Source organism: Rattus norvegicus, chromosome 10, assembly GCF_021556685.1.
Source record: "Rattus norvegicus strain SHRSP/BbbUtx chromosome 10, alternate assembly SHRSP_T2T, whole genome shotgun sequence".
NCBI lineage: Eukaryota > Metazoa > Chordata > Mammalia > Rodentia > Muridae > Rattus > Rattus norvegicus.
The window spans coordinates 33,775,759-33,783,338 of NC_141543.1; the positions used below are offsets into that span (position 1 = coordinate 33,775,759).

General features: G+C 39.9%; 1 non-coding gene across 1 annotated transcript; it reads left to right on the plus strand.

Annotated features, from left to right (window-relative positions):
• Positions 1-6,270: 6,270 nt before the first annotated feature.
• Positions 6,271-6,418, plus strand: Snora81 (small nucleolar RNA, H/ACA box 81). The gene has a single exon (XR_015632447.1). It is a non-coding gene; the product is annotated as a small nucleolar RNA SNORA81 (small nucleolar RNA).
• Positions 6,419-7,580: the final 1,162 nt, after the last annotated feature.

A 7,580-nucleotide genomic window follows, 5' to 3' on the forward strand; every position in this document is an offset into this window, starting at 1 on the left:
GGTGATTCTCATGGTCTCAATAAAGACTAAGCCTCTGTCAAAATATAAGCCACAAACTTTGTCTGAGTTTGGGGGGTCAGATTATAAACCCACTGAGTTAAAAATCATGTGTTTTGAATTTTTATCCTGACTTTGCCTTTAGCCATCCAGCCTCACACCAGGCCACTTCCAGCCTCTGAGGCTCACTTTCTCTATATGTGCTAATGTGCCTCAAAGAGTTGAGGTGACATAACTATGGTGTTTGGGTTTTTTCCTGTTTCTTTTTGTTTTACATTTGCCAGCCTCTTTCAGGCAATAATTGATTAATTCCCAGGATAACTTGCCAGTGTATGATAGTTCTTATAGGAAAGCAGTGCATATTTAAAACACACGAGTCTGCCAGATCAGCCCGCAACCTCCTTACATGGCTTCAGGATCAATAATTAAGATTCTGAGACGTTCAGAGCAGAATTTTTATAAACCCTTTCTGACCTCATCCTTGGCTACATATCTTGCCTCCTGCTCCCCACCACCTCCCCTTCTTCTGATGGTCAGTAATAGAGAGCACTACATTTCTCTAATATCTGTACTTCTCGTTACATAAGAATCTGATGACTCTCCTCCGGCTGTTGACTGGTGTTTGCTTAGCCATTTCTACTTAGTATTGCCTATCTCTCTATACACTACACACAGACACCCAGGTACTCTCAGTGATGATAGCTAAGATTATTCACCAAACAAGAGAAGTAACATGAATCCCTTTGTGCCTATCAACTTTACATAAAGACTTCTTAAAAAAAAAAAACTGGTCATTGAGTAGAATATGGTTTTCTTGCCCATTCAGACTATGTATGTATCTAGCCCATGACTCTCTTCTCTTGCCAAGACACTGGCTAAAGGACCCAAGGGAACTCCCTGGGGATTTAGCAATTGAGTTGACTCAGCCAACATTTGCCTTTGAAAGGGGATTTGCATTTCACCACTCCCCAGAGTCACAGCACCCAACAGAGGTTCATTTTCTCACTTTAGCACCTGCTCTATTTACTACATCTGGAAGCCTCTGGGTTGGGTTTCCCTAATTCTCAGGCTGAGGCTTTCAGTCCCATTCTGCTTATGTAAATCATCACAAGGATGAAAAAGAAAGTCATCCTATGTCCATAGATCTGCAGTCCCTTCAGCAGTCCAGTAGCAACTGAGACTTTGTTCTCCAAAGTACTAAATACATGGCCTTCTGATCAGCAGCTGAATCTTTGTTAATTAGACCTTTCTTTCTTTCTTTCTTACCTGTCCTGAAGCACAGTTCTTTCTTCTATTCCTCCAGCTCTAATACTTTTATCACTAGGATAGAAGATAGTCCTCTCTTACCCATGAGGGAGGCCAAGACCCCAAAGGATACCTGAAACAGCAAGCATGTCAGCCATCATACATACTGCATGTCTTCATGTGTGCATAACTATAGCAAAGGTTAACCCATACATTAGACACAGCCTAAGATTAACCAGTGATTACCAGGCAGTGGTGGCATATGCCTTTAACACTCAGGAGGCAGAGGCAGGAAGATTTCTGAGTTCACAGGGAGTTCCAGGTTAGCCAGGGCTACACAGAGAAAGCCTGTCTCAAAAACAAAGACAAAAGAAAAAAAGATTAACCAGGCAGAAAAGGGCATCTGAGGCTCTGGGACTGGAATTAGAGTGACCCTAGTGAACCAAACCCAGATCCTCTGGAAAACAGCCAGTGCTCGTAACCACTGAGCTATCTATGTCTCTAGCCCCTCTAGCCCTTACTTTGAATGATATGCCTTCTCCTTCATCAACTTTAGTTCTGTTGAAAGTTAGGCAACAACTTCTTTACTAGCAGAAAGTTTTCTGGTTTTATATTTCTCTTATATCTTTCAACCAATGTATGTATCTAAGAGTCTGGGTACAGGTATGCCTAACAGATACATGTGTGTGCATGTGTGTGTTTATGTGCAGAGGTCAAGCACTTAAACACATGAGTCTATGGTGGCCATTCCTAACAAAGTTGGAACATATTTTCTGTCAATGGTCACATACTGGATGGCTTTTCCAACTCAGTGAAGGATTCATCCCTCACTATGACTGTAACTTGTACAGCTTCCAATGCACAGCAAAACTAACACACATTTCTTTTCTTAATCACATTTCACCGTAAGATAGGTCTTACTATAAATCTTAGATGTTGCCCTAAAATGGTGACTCTGGCTATTCCTTACCCTGAAAACTTGCATCTCACAAAAGCATTTGACTCCATTTTGAGTGCACATGCAGAGGCAGGGTGACTCTATACCTTTAAGGACACTTACACTGTCTTCCAGCACCACCAGAAGACTGAAAAAGGATAACTATCTCTAAATGTAAGAAGGGCATCTCCCTATAATTTATTAAAATAAATTATTAGAAAGACCATGAACTTATCAAGCACAGCAGACTGAGGAAGGATATAACATCTTCACCTGAATCCCATTACAAAGGAGGACATCTAACATTATCGTCTTAGCTAGGGTTTTATTGTTGTAAAAACACACCATTGCCAAGGCAGCTCATATAAAGGAAAACATTTAATTGGGGCTGGCTTACAGTTTCCAAGATTAGGTCCATTATCATCATGGTGGGAAGCATGATAGTTTGTGGGCAGACTTGGTGCTGGAGAAGGAACTGAGAGTTCTACATCTTGATCTGAAGGCAGCCAGGAGAAGACTGTCCTCTGCAGAGGTCAGGAGGAGACCATGTTCTGCACTGAGCAGAGCCAGAGCATTGGAAACCTCAAAGCCAACCTACATGGTGACACAGTTCCTCCAATAAGGCTATTCCTCCTAATAGTGCCACTCCCAATGGCCAAGCATTCACACACATGAATTTGAGGAGGCCAAACCTATTCAAATCACCACAAGTATGATAATGACACCAACCTGTCATCTAACCAGCCAGTGTGTGATCCAATGAATGATGGGTAGAAAACTCTTGTCCTAGAAGCTTTGGTTCTACTTGGTCCCCGTTATCATTACACACTATTCCAAGTGATCTGTCACGGGTACTTCTGGAAAACCTCCAACAGCATTCATTATCTTATTCCCACAAGAACTGTCTCTGGATCCCTAACTCCCTACTTCTGCCTCTAAATTGACCCACTATGGAACTCCTTTACTCTGTTGAGACCTCTTTATCCCTTGCTGCCATCCTGTAACCTATATAAATGCATATCTAAATAGATGACACATTCATGGTATGGTGTCTACTGTGTCTTATAGTTGATATCAACAGTTGGGATTGGAACAGTTGGGATTGGTCTGTGTTTGCCTGAGCCAATTTTCCAAGGATTGGGACTACTTCACAGGCTGCTTTCAATAAAACCACTATACCTTGTGACTTTGATAACCAATAAATTCTGATATTTTTTTAAGATTTATTTATTTATTTTGTATATGAGTACACTGTAGCTGTCTTCAGACACACCAGAAGAGGGCATCGGACCCCATTACAGATGGCTGTCAGCCACCATGTGGTTGCTGGGATTTGAATTCAGGACCTCTGGAAGAGCAGTCAGTACTCTTAACCACTGAGCCATCTCTCCAGCCCAAATTCTGATATTGTTAAAAGACATAAATACTTTTGTTCATGCTTCCAAGATAGTGCACATTTAACTCTAGCAATACCCTCATTGGATTTTTTTTTTCTTCCCTTACTAAAAATTACTCTTTCGCATAGAAGAAACATGCTACGGCTTTTTCTGAGCCTGGCTGAACTGCAAGCATCAATGCTCTTGTGCTTTAAGGCTGCGAAAGTAAAACCAGGGTTACTGAACCCAAACATAGCTAGGCCATGATGGTCAGCCTAATCAACAGAGATGGTGACAGGGTGAGACGGTGCAAGATTGCATCGTGGTACTCAGAAGGCTGTAACTTTTAAAAAGCCTTCTAGTTTTTTTCTAAAGTACATTTTTACTTTTACTGAGTTTTCCGTCTCATATTTCTAGACCACATTTGATCATAGGTTGCTGAAAGCATTAAAAGATAAAGTAGTGGATCAGGGGCTACTATACCAGTAGTCACAATTAACATGTCCCTTCCTAAGACTTCTGAAATATACTATTAAAGATGGAGCTGTTTCTCTACCACTAGAGCACAGTAAAAAGTCTTACTCCTTTTTTCAGCTCATAAGTCATAGTAAACACAATGTTATATTAGTTCTGATTCTAGATCTAAATAGACTTCATGCTTCTGCTCTTGCTTTGGAAACCCAATAACCTTCCTGACATATTAATAAGCCCAGGCTTACCTACTGGAAGATGAGAAACATCATTAGAAAAACCAAATTGTACATAATCACCCAGGCCTCACGATCAAAGCCATCTCGCTGACCTGGCATCCAGCACAGACATATGAAGGAGTTTAGTCCAGACCAGGAGACAACAACCTACTAACTGGAGAACTCGTAAGTCATAATAAAAAATTGCTATATTAAACTACTAGTCTTAGGATCTTTTGTTATACTATACAGATAGCTCATACAGTTACTGATTTCTTGCATTAAATATCTCCCATTGTTTCTCTAACTAGACCACGATTGATAAAGGAAATACATTGAAAATAGAAATCACCAATTTAAGTATTCCAGACAACTTCGACTATATGATCTCGGACTTTTTCTTGCCAAAGACAAGTTTCACGGTAAGAAACCCACTTTCCTACTTACTCCCCTCGAGTAGTTTATGTGTAATATTATTTTCAGACAAAAGTTCATCCTTTTAATATGTGTTATGGCAAGTCTCAGTTTCAAGTGACGGTCACATTACAATAAAGGATTGTGGGGTTTTGGTTTTTGGGTTTTTTGATTGTTTTGTTTTGTGTTCAGAATTGCTTGGGTTCTCAGTACAACAAATCTAACTATGAGAGATGATGGATAAGCTCATTACCCTGACTGGGGTAACTATTATCACCATCCAAATGTACATCAAAACATTGTCCACTGAGCTCCTCTTCATTATCAACTTGACGGGATTTAGAATCACCCAGTAGACACACCTTTGGTTGTAGCTATGAGCTCCTTTCCAGAGGGAACTGACTGAGGCAGAAGACTCACCCTGAGCATGGGTGGTATCATACCAAGGGTTGGTGAACTTGGGCTGAATAAAAGGGCAGAGAAGAAAGCCAGAAGACAATAAGCATCCCTCACCCACTCCTTCCTGTTCTGCAGAGATATGAAGAGCCCTAGCTACATCTGCCCACAGCCATGAACTCTGTCATGCCATCCCTGCCAAGATGACACTACCCTCTCAAACCTCAAGCCAAAATCATCCTTCCTTCTGTGAGTCACTTTTTGCTAGGTATTAATCACAGCAGTGAGAAAATAAGATAATACACACCCATTGAACATAATTCTTATTTGTCTATTATATTCTTGCAAAAAACATCAATTTAGCACTCTACTTTTAAGCAAGAAACAACAGGAAAGAAACAGAACTGGTGGCTTTAAGGAATGAGGCTAGCAATTTGAAAATTTCACACTTATGCCCAAAATATATCTGTTAATACTTTAAATACATTGATCACTGGGGAAATATCTGTGAAGGGAAATGGGGGACCAGGACCTCCTCTTCTCTCCCTTTTGTTTCACAGCTACCAGAGTGAGCGGTTTTGCTCCAATACATCCATCAGGACAAGCTGCTGATTCAAAGCATGAGCAATGGGATCTTCCAAATGTGAACTGAAACCTCAGAGCTCATGAGCCAAAATAAATCTTCCCTTCTTCCTTCTATCCTAATTTACCTCTGGTATTTGAAACAGTGGTGAGAGGATGGTAAATGACTCCCTTAGGACCCTTAGGACCTCAAGCAGCCATCTGTTTTCATTACTTAGGCTTTCATGCCACCCTCAGCAAAGTATTTCTCTTAAGGATATGAAAATCACTAACCAAGAAAGACCACGATAAATGGAGTTGCTTCACCTATGTGTATGTGTGTGCATGTATACAATAGTCTATAGTTGAACTCCCAAAGGCACAATGAATACTAATACCTATAATTACACAGAATACAAATATATGGTGCTTCAAACTCTGATTAAAGAATTTGGAGAGAATGCCAAGAAAATGAAAAAAAGACATCCCACATTCACGGACTGGGAGAATTAATATTTTTTAAATGTACACAGTATACAAAGTAACATAGATTTGGTGAAATCCCCATCACAATACCAAAGACATTCTTTACAAAGCTAGAAAAATCCATCCTAAAGTTATATGGAGACACAAAGGAAAACGTACAAAGCTGGAGACATTACCCAGCCTAATGTCAAAAATATCTCAATAATGCTAGCAGAGTACACACAAGAAGAAGAGTAACTGCACTGGATTCCAAAGACTGGGGTGGACCTCTTTCTTAATGTCCAGTGTCCTTTGTCATAAGATTCGGTGCAATAAGTCTTTAGAAAAAAAATATATATCTCAAAGTTACAGTGCTCCAAATAGCATGCTCTGGGCACAAACACAGGCACATAGATTAATGAAGCACAATAGATTGATCAGATGTAACTTCATATATTTACAATTAACTGAAATACTTTTTACTAATGGTATTGTAAAGCTTGTATATGTATATAAGAAGATTAAAACTTGATCCTTATCACTCTGAACTTAAAAAAAAAAAACAACTCAGAATGGATCAAATCTAAGTAAAAAGCTGAAACTACTAGAGAAGAACAAAGGGCAAATACTTTAAAACACCAGTATAGGTGAGAACTTTTTGAACAAGACCCCAAAAGCACAGGAATCAAAAACAGAAAATCATTTGTCGATGAGATTAAGTGAAATCAAGGTCCTTCTCCACTGCGCAGGAGTCAGAATAAAGAGTGAACCTACAGAATAAGAAAACTGTGAGCTACTGAGCCAATAATACCTGGAGTCATACGTAGGATGATGTCATTAAGCAGCAAGGCGGGTGCAGGATAAGGCATAGCCTATCATTGGATGAGAAGGAAGGGTAGGCGGGGTAAAGGCAAGGGAGGAGGGGATTCAAGATGGAGATGATAGAGGAAGATGATTCCAATCCAAGTGGTCTGGGGCAATTTTATCTTGTCCTAGGTAGGCGGTTTCTATTTTATTAATTGGCAATGAATTTATTCTGTGGATGTATTGTGGGTTGAGTATTTAACATATAAATCTAATTACTAAACTACAAGTTTCTAGAGCTTTGATCTTACCAGGCTACAGGGGATGTGAGCAAAGAACGCGCGGGAACCAGTTCAGCCGCTTATTTAATCTTACGGCAACAAGTACAAACACTTAAAACTCAAGAAAAATATCCTGATTTAAAATGGGCGAATTATACAAAGGAAGTAGACAACAAATTTCGGGACAAATGCTTAGTAGCATTAGTCGTCAGTAAGGTGCAAATAAAAGCCACAGTAAGATACTATCTTATCCCAGTTAGCATGGTTGTCTTAGTCAGTGTTTGTGTTCCTGCACAAAACATCAAAGCCAAGAAGCAAGTTGGGAAGGAAAGGGTTTATTCAGCTTACACTTCCACACTGCTGTTCATCACCAAAGGAAGTCAGGAACTCAAGCAGGTCAGGAAGCAGGAGCTGA